Below are 26,840 nucleotides of genomic sequence, written 5' to 3'. Positions count from 1 at the left end.
TTAACAAATGTCTGATATATACTTTGTCAGTAAGTTATCCTTTAATCCATCTCTCTTTTTCTTCAGGTTGTTCTCTGTTCACATGATTTCAATAAGCAAATAGCTGCACTGTCTTGTGAACATTTTATTGAACCCTTATCAGAAAATCCTTTTCAGTGTCTTAACGCGCTGCAGCAGACTGAGGTAAATCCTGAAGAAGGGACCCGTTGTAACAGAAGCAGAAAGTGTCTGACCCCAGAACGTTGATGTTTTTCTTTACTATTAGAACTCAATAGCTTCTGTGTGAAGCTGCACGTATGTGGGCCAGTGACAAGACAGCCCAGAGAAGCGTGCGTGTATCTGTGTGTGTGTGTGTGTGTGTGTGTGTGTGTGTTGCATCCTCTTATTCTTACCTCGGCATTAATTATTCATCCAGCTGCATTCCATTTAGATGTGTAGAAACTGAAGCTTCATGTGTCCAGGCTCACTGCAGTGTGTCTGCTGCAAAACACAAAGAGAACACACCAGAGTGTTACCATGATAAGTACGCAGGGTGATGTGGTAAAATAAGGTTTGGTAAAATGGGATCCTGCTACAGCGGGTGGTTAAAACAGCACAGCGCATCACAAGGTGTCCACTTCCTGCCATCGAGGATGTCCAGAGGAAACGCTGTCTGCGGCGAGCTCACGGCATCCTTAAAGACTCCTCCCACCCTGCCCACAGACTGTTTACCCTCCTGCCCTCCGGTAGGCGCTTCAGAAGCCTCCGGACCAGAACCAGCAGACTGAGGAACAGCTTTTTCCCCAGAGCTGTCTCCCTACTGAACTCTACCCCCCAAACTCTGAACTCTGTCTCTCTCTCAAACTCCGCCCCTCTCTCGAACTCTGCCCCCTCCTGACTCTTTGCACTTCTGGTGAGATGCCAAACCTCATTTCGTTGCACTATACTTGTATATGTGTAATGACAATAAAGTTGAATCTCATCTCATCTCATCTCATGTGTGTTTTTTTTGATTTGTCAACAAACTACAGCAAAAAACAACAATATAAAAATGAGTCCCTGAAGTTCTTCATGTTATTCTCTGATGTGGGGAAGAACAGTAAAACACAGTTTATTGTGTTTAGCGATTGTTGTTCTGTTTTCTTCAAGTATATTATATTGCATATCATCATCATGTCCGGACTGGCACAACAAACTGGTCTTAATGCTAAATGGACTTGAGCTTGTATGGTGCTTTTCTAGTCTTCTGACTACTCAGAGCGCTAACGTATGTGAGACCATCAGAAGAAACTAATCTCATTCACACACCACCGTGAAGTGTCTTACCCAAGGACACATCGGACATGATGCTGCAGGAGCTTCTGTTTGAGAGACGACGACTCTACCCGCTGATCCACAGCCGCTGACTGAAGGGGCTAAGTGTGCTAACAGTCGGCACGGTACGGATTGCCCAGTGTGAGTGCCCCCTTATAATGGTTTTGATCTGCCTTACACTGGGACAGTGTTTTGGGGGTCTTTCTTTTAAATCATCCTGTTCTTATGAAGGTTATTAAAGCCCTGTGTTCAACACAATATCTGACCTGTCAATCATAATCCTTGTGCTGAGCAAACACTGTGATGAAAGTTCATCAGCCACCTGTCAAGAACGTACAGAAAAATCCCCTTAGAAATACACGGCTGTAAAGTATTGCAAAAACACCCATAATCCTGTAAGAAGTGGCTTCCTGCAGTTTTATTTTATGCCAGGAATTTTTAAATCTCACTTTACGACGCATTGATTTATATCCTGCTAAGCATAAGGCCATCAATCTGCAGTGTATGACATTACGGCTCGTTCAGGGCCGTCTGGGGAGAAATTATCATGCTCGATGATGTCGATGAGTTAAAACCCATAGAACAGATGCACGCCTGATGTTGGATTCAAAGCACAATGCAACATTTCACTTCAAAGCGCAGCAGGCTCTCCGGAGACAAACTGCTGAAGGTACGAAGAAGCGTTCTGCAGGAGTCTGGAAATCTTCTCTAATTCAAAGGAAACTGACAAACGGGGATTTTAATTGCAGATTGTCGAGGCTCTGCTGATGACCAATATGTGTCAATGCACCTTCTATAAAAATATAACAATTGTGCATCAGTGGTCCCGTCCGCACAAAACTCTCATTCATTTAAATTAAATACGCGTGAAATGTGCACTTGACAGACGTCGCTGTTTTTTAGAAGAGCGCCACTCGTTATCCCGTGACTTAACTTTAAATAAACTCTTAAACGTATGACCTGCTTCACTTGGACTTCAGAAGACTTGATTTCATTGAGACAATCTTAAGCTCTTGCCCCAAAGTAATATGTAAAACAGCAAAGGAAGTCTATTTTTCTGCCTTTCCTTGCCAAAATTAAAGATTTAAAGAGCCGGACTGGGAGCCAAATGTGCTGTGGAGAGCACATAAAAAAATGAAACATTTCCAAGTGCATATGTGATAACATTCAGCTTTTTTTTTTCCCTCCATGACTCTTCATTGTTGAGATGGCCATAAAAAAACAGTGCAGCTTTGTGCTGTACATTATCATATAATAATGCCACTAAACTGCAGTCGGAATCATTTTAATGGACCAAAAACAGGAGTTGTTCAGCAGAGTCCTGAGTCACGTCCAAATTAATGCAACAATAAGACTGGTATGCAATAATAAAGCATCCAGCGGCCTAATAGCTGACCCAGGAGGCTTGATTAGGCTGTTTCTGTAACCCATTACAGCAACGCTGGCAGTAAAAAGCCATCATAGTGACAAAACTTCAACATAATGACGCTTGGTTATTGTGAACAACATGTACACGGAATGTGTGAAAAGTCCAAAATAGCTGGTGCATTCGTTCAGCTCTAATAGGAGCCATTTTCACAGTGTATGAATTAACATTCAGCTCTGAAAAGGTCATCTTTTGCCTTTTCAAGCTGTTGTGTTAAAGAATTATGAAATTAATAAATATCTGTGAAGTTTACGAAACATTCAGTTTAAACTTTTTTGATTAACCTTGTTTTTCGTGTCATGGCGGATGCATATAGTTAACAAGTAAAGGATTGTTTATAGTGTTTTTATACAATAAGGCACAAGCCAATTTACAGCTCAATTTCCTTATTTTTTTGGACTGTTTAAGGAACCTGCTTTTTTTAAAATAGAAAACACAATTAATGCATGTAAAGGACAAGAGCAGCAATGAAAAGAGAAGTATGATTTTGTCCAACTAAAGGGGGCGCCAAAATCAGCTAACCAAAGAAAGTAACCGTCGAGGTTTACTAAAGCAGATTTTCAGCCTGAAACACCAGGTATGATCTCTGTAGACACAACCCACCCACTCTTCTCTTGCCTTAATCCATTTCAACCGTACCCAACCAATTTAAACTTTCAATGCATCTCAAGGCGGCTGTGTCTCAGCGGCAGAGTCGGTCATCGCTCCTCGAGAGTTCGATCCCCAGCTCCTGCTAGCTCAAGGACACAAACCAAAACAGTCAAATTAAAACCTGTTTCTTTGAGTTTGCGCCTGTTTTTCCCTTTCTTTCTTAAGAAAGGAGATACAGGTGAGGACAATCAGGGCAATCAGACAGGCGGGGAACCTTGATTAAAGTTAAAGGGATTCAGGTTTACTGTCCTCCAATGAGAACATGAGTTTCAGTCTGCTACGTACAAAAACAGCACTAGTCCTTCTCAAGGGAACTTTTACTGATATTCAGTGAGCTCATTTCAAAATCCATATTTTTACTTTCATATAGAAGTTGAATCAGTACTTTTGCTTTAACCACTTCTGCCACCTCTGCACATCACACCTTCTTGACTCAGAGCAGACTCTGTGGGCTGAAGTCCTTTTCGAACTTGAGCGCACTGCAAACCTGCCAGATATTAGCATAATAAAGGGAGAAACACTGACACAGCATGCGTCACTGTCACGCTTAATTCCTGTTCGCCCCACAATGGGAGAAAATATTATCAGTGTTGTCGTAAACATAAGTACAAATCCCTGCTGTTACGGCGCTCCTACCGAGAGACTTCTGATGTTTCCCAGTCATTTCCATTCCACTGGCAGCATTTGCATTTGTTTGATTTCCAGCAGCAGTATGCGATGTCTCTTTGTGCAACAATTCAGACACAAATAAATTAAGATCCATCCTTCCTCGCAAAGATTATTTATCTCTCTTCTCAAGCTGTCGGAACTTTGAAAACAGTTTTAAAGATATGCATTACTGTTCCCACACCGGTCGCCCACTGTTTCATCTTAGAAATTGCAGTCTGCTGTTTTTTTTTATAAAATATCTGCCTTATACAACATCTTATAAAGGATTTGTTTAGCTGACTTTGGTGTGCACATGCAGGATGAATCATTGTAATGTAATGCATGCCTATAGCTACAGCCCCTCTGCTAATCCTTCTGCAGAAAATCAATTTTTCACATCGGTTTCGGCTGCCCTTAGGAAGACAAATCACAAAACTAGTCAAAGCAGCGATCAGAATCAAAAAGACTCAAATCAGACGGAGCCGAGTCGGTGTAATGCCTCGTGAACAATCAGGAACAAGTCAGTGCCAGAATGAGAACACGTTGTTTCATTCTCATCAGCATCTCAAAAAGACAAACATGAGATAATTAGGATGATTAAGACGAGCAGAGACTAAAGGCCAACAGTGTTAACAGAGCTGCAGATAATAAAAGGATTAGGGGTGATTCACTTACAAAAGCTAATGGCATTTTCAAATATAAAAAAAAAAAAAGGAATTCATTAGCAAATGTGACTGACGTCTGAGTATCACTCCGTTTCAAAGCAGAGATAGAGGAATTCAAATCAACAACAGGTCTGCCTGTCTGGGAGGAAACCGGAAAAGTCACTTAAAATGTCACAGAGTCAGGTGAAAAACTGCAAAAATGGCACCTTGAGGAAAAGAGAGAGCAGATCTGCAGCTGGCAGATGAGCACTGACCCAATCTGACCCACTTCTCACTGATTTATGGTTTATGGTCCCTCAGCAGACACAGCTTTGTTCTGAGGGGTCATAAATCTCCTGCACCTCAGAGCCGATCAACTGACCCTCCAATCCTGGCAGATCCCCCCCCCCCCCCCCCTTCATACAGACCCATCTACCGGCAGCTACCCAGCTCTCAACACAAAGCAGAAATCATCCGATAGCACAAGGCCGGGCAGTTAATCACCGTGAGCGGACAATAGTGTGAAGCGGAGCCAAGTCGGGCTGGGCATCGCAATTGCTAAAGCGCTCAAACGGGACAGCTCAGAGTTTTACCTGTTTGTTATCTCGACTCTGGGCTAAGGGAGTGTTTTACTGAAAAAATGGAATGAAGTTCTCAGTGTTCGATATACGCCAGAGAGAGAGAGAGCGAGGAACAGGCACTTAGTAATTCTGCCCCCGGCCATGTTGAAAGGGCTCAATTCCTGGTAATTATGAGACAAATTAATTGTAGTGAGGTCATTAGACAGGCTAATGGTGACTCAGCAGGTGAACTCCTGCAGCATAGCTCGCACTCAATTCCCCCCCCCCCCCCCCATTTTGTTTGTTGCAGAGGCAAACAACACACCAAGAGTGAAGAAATCAAAAAAGGAAGAAGCAGCCACAAGGAGGGGATTACTTTGCGTCGAGTCACGAGGAACAACATTACAGATAAGAGCAGTCAAAGAATATCAGTTAGACTTCAACTTCCCCAGATGAAATAACCACAGCATGAAGGGACTACAAATCCCACTGCTTAAAAAGAAAAAAAAAAGTTGATGACGAAATGTCGAGTCTCTTATTTGCACCGTGACGAAACAAAACGAAAAATCTGCAAACTCACCTTCCTTAAGCGTGCTCAGTCCTTACGCTGCGTGTACATCATGAGGGAGCTCTGCTGAAGCTCCGCGCTCCCCACCAGCCTTAATGATCTTCATGACTCACACGGGAGCTGATAATTGGCTCTCAGAAAAGTGGGATAAACACCCATTGTTAAGGCAGTAAGTTGCTTGGCTTTTTTTTCCCTTCTTCTTCTTCTTCACACTTATGCACGTGGATATTTCCTTCCCTACCTCTCCGCCCCCTCCTCCTCTTTCTCGCTCGTTCACCGACTCTCTCAGAGTCAGCAGCCCCCTCTTCTTCTCACCACTCTCTTTACCGAGGTGCCTCCAACACTTTCTCTTAGGTCTCTTTCTGCTCTGTTTAGCTCCATTCTCCAGTAGTCTCATTTTAAAGGAATAATGTATTCACACCTCTTTGACCTCGACGTTCCTGTAGCTCACGAATTGTTTCTTGATGAGGAGTGTTGAGTATAACTAATTAGGGTTCGGAGCGGCAGGAAATTAAGCTCGAGGAAATGACAGGATTGAATTTTTTTTAGGTTAACCTGTCGATGCCAGAGACTAAAAAGGTACAGCAGGTGTGTTATATAAGCTTAAGGTCCTTGGCCTGGCAGTGACTGAGAAGTCGTAGTTTTTCAAAATAAACTTCTGGGTAGAGCAGAGATCGAGCCAAACGCTCTCACGCCAAAGTAATGTCTCACCATGAAAATGATTTAACAACGGTAATGTTTGTGTACTTGCCTGAGAAGGAGCTCACTGATGTCTAAAACCTTGACAATTCTGAGTAACTGGATCCTTCAAAATGCCTTCCAGCTCAAAGATAGAGAAAAGTTTACATCATTATTACACACTTTTCAGACCCCTCGATTGAAATGAGAACAAAAAAACTGATTAAACCTCTGCAGGTATTGGAACACAAACGTCTGGTAGAGAAAGGTGAGTCCAATCAAATACAGCAGTCCGCTCAATGATGCATTGATTGAAATAAAAATACATTGAAGGTAATGTACCTTGCTCAGTGAAGACACCCCCTTGCTCCAATCATGCCCCAATATTCTACTGAGAAATTGCATAACCTTCCCGATGACCATTAGCTGCAGCCGCAAACAAACACAGCATCACGAACATCAACAGATCCGCACGTGCAAACTCCAGTGAAACTCCAACCAAACCAGCGGGCAACTAAGCCTTTCCTTTGAAAGGTGACTTCTCTTTAAGTTTGTAATGAAGGTTAGTCACATTACGACTTGAACTTCCCCTTCCCCCCCAACCATAAAAGACCTTTATTATGTAGCAGAACTTAGTAAAACTCCAAGTTTCAGTGTTGTGTGTGTGTGTAAAACTATCATAAATGTAGTCAAACTTGTGATAACAGTTCCTCAGATGAACTACATTTTTTTTTCCTTCCAGGGAATCAGCTCCCTTGGCAGTAATCTGCAGAGCTGTATGTACTGTCTGAGCACCTGTGTTGCCTGAAATTCTGTGATAAATTAGTGACATAATGAGCAGCTCCAGTCGCAGGTGCATCAACTGTGCTATTTGAATTTTTTCCCCCCCCCCTAAGCGCCGCGTGCAAACGCTGACTGTCGGAGTTTTTGAACTTTTGTCAATCGGAGCTTTTAGTGAGCAGAATTGAACGGCTCAGTGAGAAATGTTAAGTGTGTGGCTGTGGAGGAGTAAATATCTGCACAGACAGCTCAGTCGTTTATTGGTAATCCTGGTGACTCCATGAGGGGGAACAATCGAGAGGCAATTATTCATGAAGGTTCTATCGTTTCCTGCCGCCTGTTAGGGATTGATGTACTCCTCTGCTGTTCTACATACACCACCTGATTACCATAGTTATCATGAATATGTGATCACATTTTTTTTTATTTTTAACTGACACAACACAGACTCTTAAAAAAAAAAAAATCATAACCACCATAAAAATTCAGTAGCCTGAATCTGAATTTATGTCAGCAAATGTATACCTAATAATAATAATAGGACTTACATAACAGCAGTATTCTATTAACTAGGGATGGGCACTTATAGTAATCTTAATAGACAAGTACCAACATTACCTTAAGAAGTACTTTCTAATATATTAATTTTTTACTGTAAAAGATAAAGCAAGGAGCCAGGTATGGAAGGGCCTCCTCCGTTCCCTGAACCTGAGCCTGCTCTGACTACATACGAGACTGACTGAAGTGAACTGTTGCTGTGTAGCTTGTTGGACATTGGTCTTAGAATCCCAGTTCTGGGGGCGCAGCGTAATCAAGCTGTCATGACGCACGCCCCACCTACAGAGGCAGTAGTCCTTGTCGCAGCATCTGTGGGTTCGAGTTTAACCCCAGCCTTTTGCTGCATGTCATCCCGGACTTTTCCTCCCAACACTTCCTGTCTCTCTTCAGCTGTTCTATCTACCACAAACTAACTCTGAATGAAATGACAAGTGATGGTAACATAAGACTCTGTGCTGAGAGCTGTTCATGTGTTTGATTTCTGCTACTCTTTCCTCATACATCTTTTCCACTCTCGTTGTTAGCCGTGATGGCGGCTTGTACTCCAGCTCGACGAGCACCATCAGCTACTGTCGACGCAACTGTTTTGAAGCAGTGAAGAAGAAAAGAGGCCAAAAAGTCTGAGCAATCTAATTTTGAGCTTATTGATTTAAGTTATCCCATCAGAGAAGAGACCGATGTACTCCATATTTCTGGCAGTATCAGAGGCATTTGTTCTGATTCTGATCCAGGAAAGCTAATTATTAAGACAAAACACTGATGTATCTTAACAAATATCATCTAGTATAAAAATGGAGGCTTTAGAAAAAGAGTTTCTGTGATGGAGAAATGAACATTAAAATCAAGCAAACAGGAAGCCTGCGTCGCCTTCAGGTCCACATCTGTAACGTCAAGCTCGCCACACCTCCTCCAGCTGATCAAAGCAGATCCGTGTCTTCAACAACAGCTGGTGAACATGAAGGGAAAAAAAACACAGAATGGCAATATGGCATCATTATGCAACCTATTTCAACCAGCCCACCACCCTGCTCTCCAAACAAACACAGCTTGCCTTTGGTCTTTGTTTCACTGTCATTGATGCATATTTCATAAGAGAATTCAATGTCTTCCTTTGATTCTTTGGCACTTTGGTTCAGCTGTCTAGCAATCCATTAGCTCCCATTATCATCTCTCCAGCCCTAATTAAAGACAACAAGGAGACTCTTACATCTCTAATCTACTGCATATGATAGCACAGTCATTCTCTAAATATAAAATCAAAACGTATGGTAAAGACGACTCTTACTGTGAGCAGATGATTTGATTTCTAGTCTACAAAGTGTCCACAAATAATCTAAAACACCTACACAACACACACACACACACACACACAGAGAGAGAAACATGATTTCTGAAAATATATTCTTTTGTCTGACCTACAGTCCAAAGTCAAAATATTCAGCCTGCAATGAAAAGCAGCAAGACCTCACACTGGAGAAGACACAGCAGCATGTTCCACAATTTTGCCTCACTAATGATTAATGATCATCGGTGGTCCAAAGTCCCTCGCCCAGACCGCAAAAAAAAACACTTCTAACAAAGCGTCGACAGCTGCTCTCAGTCTCTCTTCAACACATCCGAATCCTCAACTTCATTCCCAGCAGAAAGACTCCTTTGTATTTTATTTTTGTTAAATAATCTGATTCTGTGAATACGTTCAGTTTGGTTACACTTTGTAGAGGTGACTTTGCTGTTAGCAGACTACGATCTATTCTGAGAAGCTATGACCATATTTGAAGAGAAGAATGTCATTAGAAGTATTCCAAAAGTATAAATGTATGGCCTCAGTTGACAGTGGAATGAGGAATTGTTCTTTAAATAGAGGTTTGACATTGAAAGAGTAAAGGTGATGTGATTCTCTAGACCATGTATAGAAATATCCAAAGTGGGAAGGAATTTATGACATCTGTTGAACGGTATATAAGGGCTCCACACTGAACATTAAATTGTCTATCTTTCAGCCTGCACAGAGTCTCAGTGTTGTCTGTTAGATCAGAACCACGGTCGTGATATGCTGCGTTAATATTAACCAGTCTGTTGATAGATTCAGCTTTAGGGACATTTATATTATTCAACCCATCATAATCCAAGCAGCGTTTTTTTTCCTGTTTTAAAGATTAAACCTCATTCATCTGCTGATTTAGCAAAGTTCAAAGTGTTTATGAGTTTGATAGTAGGAAGTTAGGCTCGGCATCTGTTAGCTTAGCACGGTAAACAAGGCAACAGCCTGTACTGCTGTAACAGCACGGTACTCGAGCTCGCGTCAGCGACAAAGTCAGCCTGATTCTACTGTTCCTATTTCAGTTTCCTAACAGCAGCACATGCTGAACGTCCGAAGAAGTATCGACGCAGTGCAAAGGCTCGACGCCCCATTTTGTTTTTTTCCTCTCTGTCGCTCGAGTAGACGGACGGAGAACGATGAAGGAAGGGGCTCTACACGGTACACTCGCTTTTCTCACTTAGCAGAGCTTGTTAGCTTAGCTTACCTCTTCAAAGAGAAGATAAGGTTGCAAAAATAACATAAAAATTCACAGACACTTTTAGCTTTATAAACATGTGCTTTGTTAGCTTGTTTGCTTCGTCATGCGTGTGATTATAAATGTAGGACAACATCAAGAAGCAAACGGCTTCTTGACGACTGTAAAGGCTTTGGTTATGGGCAGCTCTAGCTGAAAATGGTGGTACCAGTCTGTGAATGGTTTCCACACTGAAGAGTTACTTCTTTGAGGATCTAGACTCAGCGGTAAATGTGAATGGGTTCAGCCCTCCTCAGAGAGTCACATTATGCTAAATGAGCAGCAGAGGGAGAGACGCCGAGGGAAAATGGCCACAGAGACGGATGATAGAACAGGCAAAGCGCACTTCAGTGAGGGTAAGATCATTCCACTTCAAAACACAAGGAGCCCTAATGAAGCTAAATAAGAAACCTTCTCCCTCTTATGGACAGCCGTTTTGATAAGCTGGATGTTCTTATTTGAATCCTTTTATGGCTCAGTGCTGGAGCTGTTACTCTCTGTGGATATGTGGAAGCAGCTTCTTCTTGGTTCATCTGATATCCTGTCCATTAAGTTACAGCAGGTACGTTTATGTAAACCCACCTGTCCACACTGTGTTGCAAAATACGTAGGAGAGTAACTTTAAAAAAAGAAAGAAAAAAGTACTTCCCTGTACTTCAGCACAGTCTTAATATCAAGTTTTCTAAATATAACATGGAAGCATTTCGCCTCAAATTATTTGACTCCAGCTAACATTTTTTCCATCTATTTCTATTTATGACTCCATTAAAATCTTCTCCACCACTTTAGCTGGGGACAGTTTAAGCTAAGAGCAGAACTCGTTTGGTTTTTATTAAGCAGTTTGGGATGCTACGCATGCTGATATCAGAACTGGTGGGATGTGTTTTTTGTTTTTTTTTAATTCCAGGATTAACAGGGATCAGAGTTGCAAAAGTAAAATCAAACAAAATCATTTTCAAACAAGTAAACATCTGCTATACAGGACGGCTTGAGGATTTGAATGAGGACATTTCTGTCCAAAACCAAAAAAGTGCTGATGATGTTTAAAACAAATTTAGTGAGTAGTTCATTATCTGACATAAAGTTGGGCAGCAGTAGCTCAGTCTGTAGGAACTTGAGTTGGGAACTGGAGGGCCTTTCCTTTTGCGGACCAAAATATGGAAGTTGGTCAGGTCGTTGGAGAGGTGCCAGGGCACTTACCAAGCACTTGAGCAAGGCACCAAACCCCAAACTGCTCTGGTGCACTTCGTATGTAACCGCCCCACTCTAAAATAAAGCAGTAAATCTCTCTCTGCATTCTTCCATCTTCAAAAATGAAAAGTTTAAACGTTGCACAGAAACATTAACAGCTGTAACTTCTTTCAGCAGCTGAATGATGTTTAAACATGCACTAGAAGAAGAAGGTTGACTTTATTGGAAATTACACACCAGCATACAACCAACTCTCAGCGCGTATGGGGGGGGGGGTTAAGTGTCTTGCCCAAGGACACATTGGACATGTTACTCGTCAACACAGGAGCTGGGTGTTGAACCCTCGACCTTCTGATTGAGAGACGGCGACTCTACCAACTAAGCCACAGCTGCCCCCTATTGGTAATATCCCTACATTTAGGGGAAAACTGCAGCCGCTGCAATATTTTTGCACAAGTTGTTTTTACTATATTCTGAAGTCGTTTCTTCTAAGGTTTACCACTATTGTGACATCACTATCCACATTGCATATCGCTTAGAGTTATACTTCCTGACAGGAGCTAAAGCTTTACTAAAAAGTCAGCTTGGCTGACGTAAGTGTTTCAAGATCTGCAAATGTTTGTGGAAGCGCAACAAAAACTCAGAGCCTTTTCATCACACCAGGCCACTATTACACTGCTTTGCTTCCCGCCATGACAAAACGTTCTCTTAATGTGGATACATCACTTAAAAACCTCAAAGCCAATGTCACAGCACTTTGATTTAAAAACAATCTATTTACACATTTGAGTGTGTGTCAGTGTGCTTGCTTTTTCTCTTAGTGGTTGGATAATGGTTTAAAGAGAGTCAACATTTATTTCAGTCCCGGTACTCGTAAAATACTACAGCTCTAAATAATAAAGCACAGTCCCCATTTACCAAACTCATAATCATAAACTTGACTTCTCAGGCAGTCTGTTGAGATCTGTTTGGCTTTTGTCCAACAACAATGTGAATGAACTCTTCAATATTGAATGACTCACTCTACGACTGGCGGACAGTCTGCTCTCTGACAGCCGGAAACTACATCTCCACGACACATATATGTGAAGCACTGGATGAGAGTTGAAGCCTCTCTTTGAGCTTTTGGTGCAGAGATATTTCCCTAAAAAAAAATGTATTGAATGTGGTTTTGAACCCCTCCCCTCAAAGGCAGTAAAAATGAGCAGCTGAATCAAACACTGAGGGTAAAGGGAATTGTTAAAGTGGAGATGAAGTGCTGTGGATTGAAATACACCCAACAGCTACAGTTTTCATCTATTGTCATGCCGGCCTGGGCTTTTTTTTATTTCAATGGCAACAATGGCCCGACTCACAGCTCAGAACATAAACGTGAAATGGCATCACCTTAAGGTGTTGTAAAAGAAAACGTAAATGTAAATCACTCTTAAACTTTAGTCATTAAGCTAAACTTAAAATGTCCTTGTTAACGCTTCGGGTTCAATTTCTACTGTTTAAATTTCTTTTTAAGGTTCAACCCTCAGTCGAACAAATCCTCCGAGACTCAACAAGACCTATCGGCTTTTCTTTAAACCTACAGTGCTTTTAAAACTCAATCGAATACTGACTCCTCTTTATGTCCTATAAAAAACCAAAACAAACCATCAAGAAGATTGGCTGGTTTTATAGTTTTGCTGCAGCGATAAAAAAAAGGATTTTGTTTTCTTCACTTTGTTTTTCTCTCCAACTTCCTCAGCAGACATATTGCCGGCAAAGAAATCAAAAACACAGATTTTACCATGTTTTTTACATTTGGATTGGGCTGTTTAATGCATGTTATAGGAGTATGTTTGTTTAGGGTTGTGCGTGTTGGTTTTCTTCGAGAAGGGAGAGAAGAGACTCTGGTTCAAATTGAACAAACCAGAAAGTTTAATGAAGCAAGGAGATACAATGCAGATAGCGAGGGCGTCGTCTCAGATGAGGGTCTACCTCGCTGACTCGCACGTCAGCTACCAAAACCAGAGAGTAGACCCCAAATGTAAGAAATCACAGGATTATATACAGTAGTAAGTTGCCTCCTCTAAAATGTTGGTGTGCTGTGTCAGCAGAAGTTTTAGCAGAGGTGGGGTGATGTTCGTGTGTTAGTTTCTGATAAAGAAAGTGTCCTTGAGGTGTTGCACCTGGAGAAGACAATAGAGAGTCTATGCTGCAAGTTTAGAGCAAAAGGAAGAGGCCCATATAAGGATATACGGAAGAGGCACATTGGCCTAACATTACAGTTATTTGTTAAATGGTTATATACAGTTGTTACCAACTTACAGACTTTCATTATGTTCAGATTGGTGGCCAGGGATGGCATGAGCCCCCTTTGCCACCCCAGGTGCATCCACAAAATTCAAATGTACAATTGCCTAATTGACCAATAAGAGGCAGGACTTTAGTACAAATTTAGTACGAATGTTCCATTATTTATTATACCTAACTTGAAATGTTATATTCACCTCTGCATTAAAACCACCTACATGAAATGTAAAAAGTTTCCCAGTTTCTTACATAACAAGAAAAACATCCATTTAGAGTCTAAGTCAGACCGTCCTTCATGAGCAGCCAAAGACTCTATGAATCCCTGCAGAGAAATCAGTATTTCTCTGTAGGTTGACAATAGCTAGCAGTATTGTACCTTAAGCACAGACAGCTTAGGTAATTGAAAATGAACGTCAAAAAAAAAAATATATATATTTTCTTACAGATTCAAAATTACATAAGTATTCTCTATCCAACTTCTGGTTTTGTTCTGTGACGGATAAAGGATAGTAAGCAGATTGGTACTGCATAATGCAACCCCCGAAGGTGAGCAGGACCCTGATGCAAAGCATGAGTCAGGCCAGAAAGCTCAGTTACATATATAACACAAATTAAGTAACTCATTGCAACCTATGACAATGCCTGCTCGGGTGTGTGAGTAATGAAACGTTACTCGAATACCCGGAGTCCCTGTGCCCATCACTTCCCCCGACTCTCCGTCAGTGTTGATTAAAACTACCAACTTTACTCTCCCATCCCTACATGTAAAAAAAGAGAGAAACAATTAGTTTGAAGAAGTAAAATAACTTCCGAAACAGAAGCTTTAACTCAGACTTATTTAAACATCCTTTGTGCCAGATTGCTTGTGGTAGAAACAAACATCATGAGGCCCCTACTCCTTCCTCCCTTTAGCAGATGTTCAAGCTTAGGTTCAGGTAACTTTAATTATATCTCGAGGTACATTTGGTTGCAGGGAGAGTCACATACACTTAATAAAACATACAAAGTGCAAATGCACGGTACATGGGTGAAAGTGTGGAGGGACATAAAGAGGTTCCAATGTGATAATAAGTTGATCTGTTAAAGTTACAGAGAGAACTATCAAATATATCGAAAAATAAATGAGAAGCAGGACATCAGCTTCTCAGCCTAATTATCGACATCAAACAGCAAAAAGCAAACAGAAGAGGAGAATAACAAAGACAGTACACTTGATCCGCTCTATCATGGCTGCTACAAAGATGTTCCTATAGCATCACAATGTTAAAACCAGCTAAGACCTTAAAAGAGGATAAAGTCATTTTCCAGAGGTAGAATACTGTCGACCTCTAATAATCTGACAGATCAGTGCTTAACATGACGTAATTCAATCCGTTCAAGTCCTCCAGTCAGCGTTGGGATTCAGATTTCTCCTCACAACGCCTGAACACAGACCAGAGGTCAGATCCACTATCACGGACTCAGCCTTCATTGTCAAACTCTTAAACGCCTCACATGTTCTGTATCGGAGCAAAGCTCAGCGTCTGCCCGACAGATTCCTACTGCCCGACATTTGTGACCTGCACCACCTCTGCTAATCAACATGGTAAGACACCGGGGAGACAGAGCGCGGTCAAGAGGAGGGCCGACAATTATTTGTGGCATTTGTCTAACCTTTCAGGGAGAAATCAAGTGAGTGGCTGCCCGGACTACCTGAGTGGAAACCGTTGCAATCATCAGCTTAAAGTTCAGTGAATCTCACTCGGTGACAAATTGAGTCTTGATTATTTTTTAATTCTTCGTAAAAAAATATGAGTAATATTTTATTTATATTTAGAATTTGTTGCAGCGACTCAACATGCGATGTCATTTTGTATAAAACTGGGAAATGTCTGCTTTTATAAGCAGAGTGACAGTCAAGTAAGAAAAGTGCGATTTTAAAACAGATTAAAAGCAAAATGTGTGCCTCGTATTTTTTGAAAACAGAGATTTTTCTGTGCATTTTGTAGACACGCACATGGTGCTTAAGGTCATTGAAAATGCACCAATTGTAAAAACTACTTCTAGGTTGCCGTTTTGGTTTTAATAGTGCTTTTTGCTTTTGTTTTGGAGAACTTAATGTGTGGACGGGATAACCTTACGTTTAAAAAACTACCTGCCTGTGTGTGGACTTGGACGAGGCCTTAATTTCTCTCCATTAAAAAGGAGTGAACAGTGAAGAGTCTACAGAGAAAGAGCCTTCATGGAGGATTAGAGTTCTTTAGGTTTATGTTCTGCTTGAGCACGCTGACTCAATGAACGTCTCGGACTTCATTTTAATGACTTATACAGTATGAGTCAAAACAAAAGTACGACTCGTATGATTTAAGAGGTTTGCTTATTTATTAAGATGAGAAAAAGGCCACTGTTTCAGCAGCACAAGCCTGGATTCAGATTCATGCAAAAGCTGTTGCTGGAATCTGCCAAGTGTTAATGCAGCAACACAACAGAAGCCCAGACTGCATATACAGACAGACCATATATCAGCTTGATCGACCACATGGATTCTACTCCATTAGTAACAAATAGTCTGTTGTGAAATGCAGTTTCACTTCTCTGAAGAATGAAATTCATAAATGGATATATTTAAAAACGTCCATGTATTTAAGACAGACACTCAGGCCCAACCCACAGAATGGACCCACCATGATTTAAATCAGCGTATGCACATTCAATCAGTAGTGTGAGAACTAGCCTCCTGGCTAACATTAGCTCCCTCTGGACACGCTCATGTTAGTAACATTACGAACAAAAAAGGCCATACCATTTTAAAAAGAGGGGGTTAGCATTTTGAAACGAGCTACTTTTTACTGAAGCACCAATAAAAAAAAGTGAGTCCGTTGCTTAAAGAAGTAACAGCGAGTACTTTGGTGTGAAGTTAAATTTGGTAATTGTTGCTTAAAATGAGCAGGGACCATGTGGACCTCCTCATGTGACTGGGCCCTAGAAAGATTTCCCCTTTATCTTAGGCGGACGCTAACTGTGCAAACATCCAAGCTAGTTGTTGTTTAGCTGACACAAAGAACCAGGGCAAATATGTCACAGTCCGATGTGCAAAGACAGTTCACTTCGTCCAAATAGGTTAAGACCTCTGTCAGTACAAAAATAAACCAGTGGTTAAACAGGCGATGGCACAGAGGCAAATTATACCCCCACTGCTGCACAGAACTTGGGCTGAATGACCACTAATGGGACCTCCAGCTTGTGCCTTAATGAACACAGTTTGACTGACAGGGGCAGGGAGGCATCATGTCTTCATTAAAGCTGAAAGACACCTATGTAGTCCCAAAAGTGGCAAATTTTGCACTCAAGATGAATATGTTGTAGGAACAAGTTGTTAACTTGTGCGCACAAGATATCATCTAAGAGAATGCATTATGCACATAAATGATTATCTTGGACGCACACGTTTTGTTTTTTTTACCTCCGAGGCTCCTCAACACTGGTCATTAATTGGACGGAAGCCCGTGCTGGGTGCCTGCACATCATTGGACGCATATATGAGGACGCCAGTTTTGAAGGGAGCTGCAGAAGCTGGAGCGCTGCATTTTCTTCTTCCTCATATCCAAAGAGAGACGTGTTGGGAGAGGGAGAAACTTCATGTTTTCTTTGAATTGAGATTTATTGTATTGACGTTGTGCAGTCCAGGTTACCAGAGAAGCTATTTCTCTTGATTCTCCTGTTTTCTGTTGAAGAGTTAGGCAAGAATCTGGATTTTCTTTGGGGTTTTGACTTAGATTTTATGTTTATTATTTTACACATCGACGTCTCTGATTTTGTGAATGGTGTTAATAAATGATTTATTGGTCGTAACAGTACTAGTCAGTTTTGGTTGTAACAATCACACATGTGGGTCGCTAACATTCTTTAACTAAAAGACAAACAACTGAACAACAGCACAGACATAAACTTTAATGACTCGTGTCCCTCCTCCGAAAAAAAATGAATGTATTCCAATTAGCAGCGTCTTCACAGAGCGCTCTGGTAACAAGCCGGGGCTCGTAGTGGGAGACTCACCCCTCGGTGACCCTTAATGAGCCGGCAGCCTCCTGCCAGAGGAGGACGCGGCTGCTGTACTTGTAATGAGCTGCTGTTTGTGCTACAGGCTTTTCAGATGAGCCACGAAGCTGTCATTCGCACCGCAGTCCATGTGACTCCAGCGGATGATGCAACTCTTTGGCGACTTTAAGGACAATGCACGCCTTAGGTGATGCGTTATACTTCTGCGACTTTAAGTCAGCGTTCACAAAGTAACATCATGAACAGTTTCTAAACACAAGAGGAGTTTTTTTTTTCTTTACTCCCACAGGCTGTCACTCTGATGAAGAGTTCACTCAGTCACATTGTCAGGAACAATCACTGTAGAAAAACCCTGTGACATAAACATCTTCTGTAGCTGTAAATAATATTCTTTATATACTGCTTTAATGTGGTGTTAGGTATTGAGGAAAATACACAAATCAAATATAATGAATTAAGCCCCCCCTACATATCTACAGATGTCAGGTACAATATGATTTGGAAATAAAAAAATAAAAAAAAAATAAAAAAAAATATCAGGGCTAAAAAAGGAGCAGAAAGAATAGTTGAATCTGGTTATCTTTTTCATTAAGTGGATTTCACAGCTGGGAAAGAAGCTGTTTACAGTTTCAGCGTTGAGTCAAAGACGATGTCAGAGTCGAGCGTCTGGTTTTGTGGAGTTGCTGAAGCTCAGCGGCACTTTTGATTTCCAGAGAACTGGAGTCGGCCCATGACAAAGGAGATGCCTACACAGGCAGGTTATGTTGTTTTTGTGGCACACATACAAGCTATTATGGTTTCCCATGGAGCAACTCATGAATATATATTTTTTAACTTGGCTGATTTTGTCTAAGTAATAACACAAAAGGGACACTCATGGCTGGAGGAGACCTTTTCTAAATTGCTTGTTTGTTTGTGCACCGACGTCGAAAACCAAACAGTGGCCTACTGCCTTTATGACATAAAACAGAGTAAAGAAGTAAATACTCACTTTTCTGAAATGCAATTAAATTAAACAGGACGTTTTCCAGTGGCTTAAATGCTTTTTTCACTTTGAATGCAAGTTCCCACATTTTAATTATGTCTTCTTTTATGCTTATACTATATATACTTTATATATACTTTATACCAATAATATGCGTTGCCAAGTGAGAGAAATTCAGTGTTGCCAAGTCAGAGAAATTCATGTGCCACAAGAGGTCACAATGTCAGCAGAGATTCCTGAGTGTAAACTATGAATCCTGTTTGTTTTTTCAGTGATGCGTTTAAGGACACATGAAGGATCTGGACTTTCCCCTCTCATTTTACCATGAGATAGTTTCGGACAGAACTCGGCTTCATGTTCTTAGAGTGTGGCTTATTTCTTTAAGGATGTTATCAAGACACTGAGAGACGCATGCTGCGATGCCCGTGCAGTGACGGGTGGCTGCGATGTTGCACAAAGTTGTGACTCGGGCTGCATCTCTCCGACACAGTGTGGACCAGGACGAGGGTGCCGGTTCGTGCAAGTTATCAGTCAAACCCACGTGGTTTCCTCACCTGAGAGTCTTTCAGCAAACCGTCACCTCAACTCACAGTCAACATCATAGGAACATCATACCGGCACTTACCTCCACTCCGGCGCACGCTGCAGGAGGATATCTGCAGATGTGGGTTGATTTGTCCTCCTGGTTCGCTCTCTTTCTCCCTTGGATCAACTCGGACACCAGCTCCGACGCGCTTCGCGATCCTGAACGACAGAGCCTGGGCAGGAAGGCAGGCAGGCACCACTGGAAATGTCTGCATCAGCCGATGCACCTCCGCGCGATTTGTTCCTCCTACCTCCTCTCTTGCGCGCTGTGGTTTATTCTCTGCGTTCAGCTCTCATCAAAGACAAACTTTGACAATTTCACGGGGCTTTCGAGCTGTCGTTTCTTTTTTTGCTGGCACATCCCAAAGGTACAGTGGCTGTGGATGCTGCACTCCGGTCTGCTCTGCTCCTCTGCTCCTCCCGGCAGCAGGCGGACAGGAGGAGGAGGAGGAGGAGGAGGGGGGCGGCGCGAGAAGAGATTCGTGCGCTCCAGCGGTGCGTGCGTGGCACGGGCGGTCAGATCCCAGGATTCACCTGTCATCACAAGACAAAGTGCATCCTATTTAAAATACTACTTCAAATGAGACTGGCTCAAAGGGCTGTAACCCTGTAACCCATGCAGGGGCGATCATATGGTTTAGGGGGAGTCAAATGTTGAGCGCACATACGTTCAAAGCCCCCTGAGAAGTAAAATACATTTATTTTTACACTTTGCTACTTAAAATAGATAACGTGTGTGTGTGTGTGTGTGTGTGTGTGTGTAATTTAAGCTAATAGAAATTGTACTTCATCCTGTTTTCATTAAATGGTAATACTGTATTTTCACCTCCTCCTCTCCCTTGTTATTCATATCTCCAGCATGAATCGTATGAATCACCTAAAACAGCAGCCATGAAACAATTTACAATGTTGTTGTTTAATTGATCTATTTATTTTTTGCATTTTTGACTTGCCCCCGGGCTCAAATATATATATATATATATATATATATATATATATATTTTTTTTTTTTTATTTAAATTTCAATTGTTGTTCCTTTAGACTCCTGTGGTTGGAGCACAAGGCAGCAACCACACCCTTTCTACGGATTCTGTTATGAGCAGTTTTTTTTCAACTGGTCCCATGTTATTATATAATTGTATAAAATAGCTGCAACATAATCCTTGCTAACAAACCACCTAATGTATGAAGACTTCTTTGGGTGGAGACAAAAGGAAAAACAAATTATTTCAGAAATCCTTCGAATATCGAAGGTCGTCGTGAGCGCACCCTGATCTCTTGCTAATCTGTTAAAATAAAAGCATCAAGCATATCGTTTTCTCCTGTGTGACCATGAATTTAGATTGTCCACTCCTCCTCCGTTCGTGCTCAGCGAGAGGTGAATGCAACAGAGCTTCTGTTTCTCCTCTGTGTTTTCAGAATAAACTGTTGTCTAAAATAAAGAGCGGCTGTTGTCAAAGTCTTCCCTCTATGACCAACTCTATACCGAAGTCAATCGGTTATTAAAGAGCTTATTTGATCAAACTTTTATGACAAAGAGAAAAATCCATTCTGTCCTAATAGAGGTCTGGATGACTTAATGGAGGTTTCATCCGAGGGAGCTTTTCAGTAGCTTTTGTTGCCTTTCTGTTGTGTCCAAGGGCAGAGAAAATGGAGAGTGAAATTAAGCCAACCTTCAGTTTGAGAAAGAGATTTTAGACACTTTCCCCAAGACACTGAACAACAGATTAGTAAACCCCATTTTAATCCATTTACCTTTTGGCTCATTAAAGTGTTTTCTTTTTGTCTGTTCAATCGGACAACCCATGAAATGTTAATAAAATACTGCCAAGTTAACTGAAATATAAATGTCCATGTGTACCACGTATGTTACATTCCCCCTAATTTCAGAGGAGAATATTTAGCGTTTCACTTGATTTGACTTACAAATGTGCCCGTTTCTATTCATTTGCACATAATGTATTTTTAAAATGGTTTCACAATCCTTATAAAACATGATGCATTGTTATGAATTAAATCAACCAACATTACATTAAGTCCATTAAATAAACTTTACCTGCAGCTGGGCAGCATTAACATGCAGAAGACACATGAATGCATCCTCTAATGGTCCATTAATATAATGCAGACTGTGGAAAGAGGACGTTCTGTGTCGTTTATGGAAGCACTTTCTGTACGAACAAATGGGCCTTCGTTTGTGATGAGAGCTGTGACTATGACTGAGACAAAACAATAAAAACGGTAGGCTGTGAAATAAAAGCAATAGGTTGAAAGAAGCTTCAGTGCTCCATAGAGAAGAGTCATACTAAAGTTAGATAAAGCTCATTTGGGACTTGGTGAACCCTTTGTGAACAAGTACAACACTACTGCACCATTGCACGGCTCACTTCACTTTACAAAAGTCCCGGACATCTCAGTTGACTAACTTGTGATATCAAACATTTCAGTTTTTTACTCTTCCCTTCAGCTGTTTTAGTTTACTTTCCAATCAGCCAAAACGTATTCATTCCATGGTTGAGTCATTGTTGTAACCTTCAATCTGTAGAAAGCCTCATGTCTCATTAATTCTCAAAACACTAAACTTTATCATAATGCATGTTAAAAAATGTATGTAGTAGTAGTAAAAGTATTTCACTGACTGAAAACAGCCAACGACAAGTTCACAGTATCAACTCTGTCATCGTTGTTGTGCTTTGAGTGTGGGCTAGGTCACTCGAGGGGTAGAGAACGAGCAGGGAGGGAGACTGGGAGGCGTGATTGGTTCATCAGATTGGTACCTCAGGGCAGACATTGGTCAAAGTTTTTACAGTCTTACAACTGCTACAGGTGACACATTTTCTTTGTTCCTTTTTCAGGACCCAAAGACAATTTAAATCAAAATCTTAAAAAGTTCCTCTTCAGAAAACGACCACACGTGGCTTTAATTGCTGAAAATGTAATCGCCCACAGATCTGATCAGCAACCCTTACTGCATGTTTAGCACCCACGGGTTATGGGCAATCTTCTTAAGGAAGTCCAACACTTTCTGTAGCAGAAATCAGTCATGAATATCCCCAAATATGATATGATGATTAAATATATACATATATTACCCTTTATTGGAGAAGAAAGATACAGAGTAAAAGATGACAGTGTCTGTGTCTAATCTTAAGCATCCATGGTGGGCCCATTAAGTCAAGATTATTTTACATTTTCTGCTAAAATGACACAGCAGCAAAGCGAGCACACACGCACACACACACACACACACACACACACACACACACACACACACACACACACACACACACACACACACACACACACACACACACACACACACACACACACACACACACACACACACACACACACACACACACACACACACACACACACACACACACACACACACACACACAGAGCTGAGTGGATACCAGCTCATGGCTCCAGTTGAGGTCATATTTGGGCTAAGCTGTTTATATGCATATTCATATCCTAATCACAAATACCCGGCATACATAATTAAGCTGAATACTTTGGATATTATTGTAGAAGAAGAACTCAGTGTGACCACAAAAAAAAAATACGATTAAATAGGATACCCTGGGTAATATGAGCATACTCTGGCACATAATCATGAGGGGAGCTTAGACCAGATGGGAAATGGTGTTTTCATGCCTCAAATGGAAATGATGAACCTCCTGAATTATACGGGGATGTAAATGTACCTAAAATTGCCTTCATTCAAACATGTAGCAGGCTGCCATTGTTAAAGTAAACATTTATTCTGAGTATTGGCACCACTAAAAGCAAACCAGGCATTATCTCTGACTATTGTTCTATTTTTTATTTCGTTTCATTAATCATGTCAGGGCTGCCAGTGTGGGAAAAGTTAAAGGAAGTGCCATTAATAACAGTAGGTTTAGAAGACAGTTCATATTTTCATCATCCTTCTCATTCCCAGGAGACGTCTGCTGAGTACCTCCAACTCACAGCTGCATGCAACAGCTTTTAATACCTAACCCTTTTCCCCACTTTGCCCCCCATCCCCAAGTGACACTTGGTACGGTCCACATTGAAAACACTTGAGGTGCATTCAGGGAAGTGTTGTTGCATTTTAAAACCATTCTATGTATGTATGTTCTGTTACCTTCAAAATGAATGATTTATGAAAAGAGAGTCACCCCGCGTGCAGGAAGTGCCGTCAGAGACATAAACTCATGTATTTTGCTTTTTTGAAGCAGACTGTAAACATGTTCATTTATGCTGTAAAACTGTCTCTTTGAAATTGTGTGTGTGTATAGTATGTGACCTTTGGAGCTTCTGCAACGAGCCTCAAGCGGACACCCAACGAACTTCAGGATTTGCTTTTCAACGTTGGCTTCAATATTTAAGACCAGAGGTTGCTGCTTGGCCCAAAGTCATGTTCAAATACTTTCAACTTGTCTGGCTTTTAGACAGGTGCATCATTTGTGTAGATCATCAATCACCAAGATTGAAATGGCAAGAAAATAAAAGGACAAAGTTGGGAGGGAATAGCATGAAAATAACACAAAACTGTAAACCAACACCGATATAAATCTGTTAAGTACATACAAACAAAGTGATTACCACGTTAAAATGTTTTCTCTAGCACCAGACCAGATTCTCCCTCCCCGAGGTGAATTAAAAGCCTGCTCTTTTTGCTCAGTTTCCAGCTGAAATTATCACGGGTCAGCGAAGAGCTCCGGGGACTGTAAAGGGCTTAGGATAAGTCAGAGTGACAATTAGTGAAATGGCACATCTTGACACGTCAGACCTCCAAACAGCCATGAATGAATCATAGGAGCCTGACTAGAAATAGCCATCTCAGCCTCAGCAACAGAGCAGTCAACGTCGGTGTCATCTCTGATTTCAGTCCTCACCTGGTACAGTATCCTCTCTCTGTGAGCAGAGAACTAACCTGAGCTGAACATACACAGTTATGATCCAAATGTCTGTAGGAATGTGGAATATAAGTAAAACAGTGCAGGATCCTCATGATGATCGTACTACAATAAGTACAATTTGATTAAAGTCAAATCGACTCCCAAGAAGCAGGATGAATTGAGATCTTCCGATTCTTTTTTTTCTTTTTTTTTAAACCATTACAATGGTATTGTCGGTATCATTGGACATATATATACCCGGCAGCTTCATTCTGGGGGGGGTGCCTAGGGTGGTATGCCCCCTCTCTCCACACACTTGAAATCTGATTGGCCACCTCTGGTGCGACCCTAACGTTGTAAACTATTTGGGCTTTTACACTTGTAGAAAACTCCAGAAAAACTCCTGATATTTGCCAGAGGAGCTTTATGTGTGAATGCAAACAGCCACTTGTTTTTGTTTGGAGTTTCTCGTGCCAAACTACTCATGTTTTTTTTTCCACAGTAAGTCAGAGTGAGGATGTCCTCCGGAGAATCCACCTCGAGAAGTTGGAGGGGGAAGTGACGTTTATAGACTGTGACTGCAGCACAGTGGAGAGAGTGAATGCATGCGACTGCTACCATCTCCGTGCATGTAAATTATCCTTTGAGGTCCCATTGATGAGCTAAGTTCAATAAGCAAAAAAAAAAATGTTATGTAAAGTCATGCAAATACAGGGCTTGTATTATTTCTCTGTCCGTTATCAAAGAGTTGTCTGTTCTTGAATCTATGTTTGGCACAGTCACAACATGCAGTGTTGTTATTGTCGATGATGACTGTTGCTGGTTCTGGTATTGTTCTTCGGGTTAGCTTTATCCCTCTGCAGCATTTTACATCTTTGATGTACGAGGCTGCTGCAAGGGAGCATCAACAGGTTTGTGTGAATAAAATCAGAAGCAGCTCCCTGTGTGACTGTCACACTGTGAGCGAGCCACTCGACTTCTGGATGACTTTTTGGATTTATTTAAGATTCTTTGTGTCTTTCTTCATCCTTTTTGTTTGAATGTTTGTACTCTCCTCTTCAGGATCCAAAGCTACCACATATTGTCCACTTTAATGAAAGGTATTTAATCAAAGGAGTGAATTGTTGACTAAACTACGACAGAACGACTTTTTTTGGTGGCGGGTTTTCTCTGGAAGCTCCTTAATCCTCTGCATGTGTGTTTGTTGTTTCCCAATTCTTTCCGTTGTATTGAAAAACTTCTGGTTTGTGTCCAAGTGGCAACAATTTATTAAGCCAATCCAAAAGTGCAAAAAACTGCAGTTCCTTGAGTGTCCATATGAGGCTAATGGCAAAAACAAAGGAATCAGCTCTTTTCTATTGTTAGGCTTCATATCTCCTGTTCACCAACCAATGGATTCTGCCACTGAGACAACAATCATGTTTAATGGTTTTCAACTATACATACATGGACATACTCAACAGATGTTTAATCATCAATAAATCTATCACTGACACACATCTGTTTATATCATTTTTTTACCAATATTTTTCAGTGTGTTTCTCAAGTCTTTCAGAGTTAATTTGAATTCTGTGCTTGTGTTTCTTTGGCCCATCCTCGAGCTTTGATACAACATTATTTCCTTATTGAAATATATTTCTATATATATATGTATTTTATTTTAGATAAATGGAAAGCTAGATAGATATATAATATAACAGACTCACGCATGCAGGAAGCAGTCGACATAAACTGGCCTCATCCGGCGTCATTTCACATCATCAGCTTTACGCCTCCTTAGAGACACATGCAGGATATTGATCTCAGCGTTTGTCATGGATCTCAGTCGACCCTGAACATTTATAGACAGGACCAATTGAGGACGGTCAGCGCCTTCCTTGAACAACCTACAGACACATTGTTTTACAGAAATGTGCCGTTGATTTATGTTACGACAAGCGTCTGAAAAAGAAGAAGCAAGGTTTTGTCCAATAAGCATCTTGGTCACACCTGGTGGGGGTGCAAGTGACACAATCTCAGTTGTGAATTAATCACATAAGAGAGGTGTATTCACGGGGTAGTGTTGTTGCATGGGAAGAACACACATTGGGTTTTTTTGTCACTTGTAGAAATCTTGGAAATCTTCTGATTTTGTCTGACCACCATGCAGTCATTTGGTTGACATCCAATACTTTGTGAGAGGCGCTTCAGGCGTAACAGCAGGTGGGCCAAGGCTTTCTTTTCTAAATGCCGGACATTGCAAAGTCCAGTCATGCGTTCCACCCGTTGTCTCTCTACACTGACTGTTTCCCAAAGTCTGCCTAAATGTCATCAGTCAATAATATCTGATCCCTCACCAACAGAATGTGCTCTCAATGCAGATAATTATTCATGGAGTCCTTCAATCACAAGACAGGAAACAAATACAGCAATAAGACACATTTATGGGTAAAATGCTGGATTTAAGTTTCTTGTTTTTTCAAAGGAAAAATGTGCAACATTTTACACATCTATCTGTGATATCTCACT

At 41.2% G+C, this 26,840-nt stretch overlaps 1 protein-coding gene across 2 annotated transcripts in view; it reads right to left on the bottom strand.

The window, feature by feature from the left end:
- The window catches only part of mgat4c (mgat4 family member C), a 109,252-nt gene extending 89,304 nt beyond the window's left edge, over positions 1–19,948 (bottom strand). For both annotated transcript variants that reach the window (XM_079345407.1, XM_079345408.1), the window contains exons 1-2: positions 19,484–19,948; positions 393–480 (exon numbers count right to left, since the gene is read on the bottom strand). The gene's annotated coding sequence lies outside the window, so the exon portion shown is untranslated. The remainder of the gene's footprint in view (positions 1–392; positions 481–19,483) is intronic.
- Positions 19,949–26,840: the final 6,892 nt, after the last annotated feature.

This window comes from Symphodus melops (genome assembly GCF_947650265.1).
Source record: "Symphodus melops genome assembly, chromosome: 6".
Taxonomy (NCBI): Eukaryota; Metazoa; Chordata; class Actinopteri; order Labriformes; family Labridae; genus Symphodus; species Symphodus melops.
This window is presented reverse-complemented; position numbering and strand designations above follow the sequence as displayed.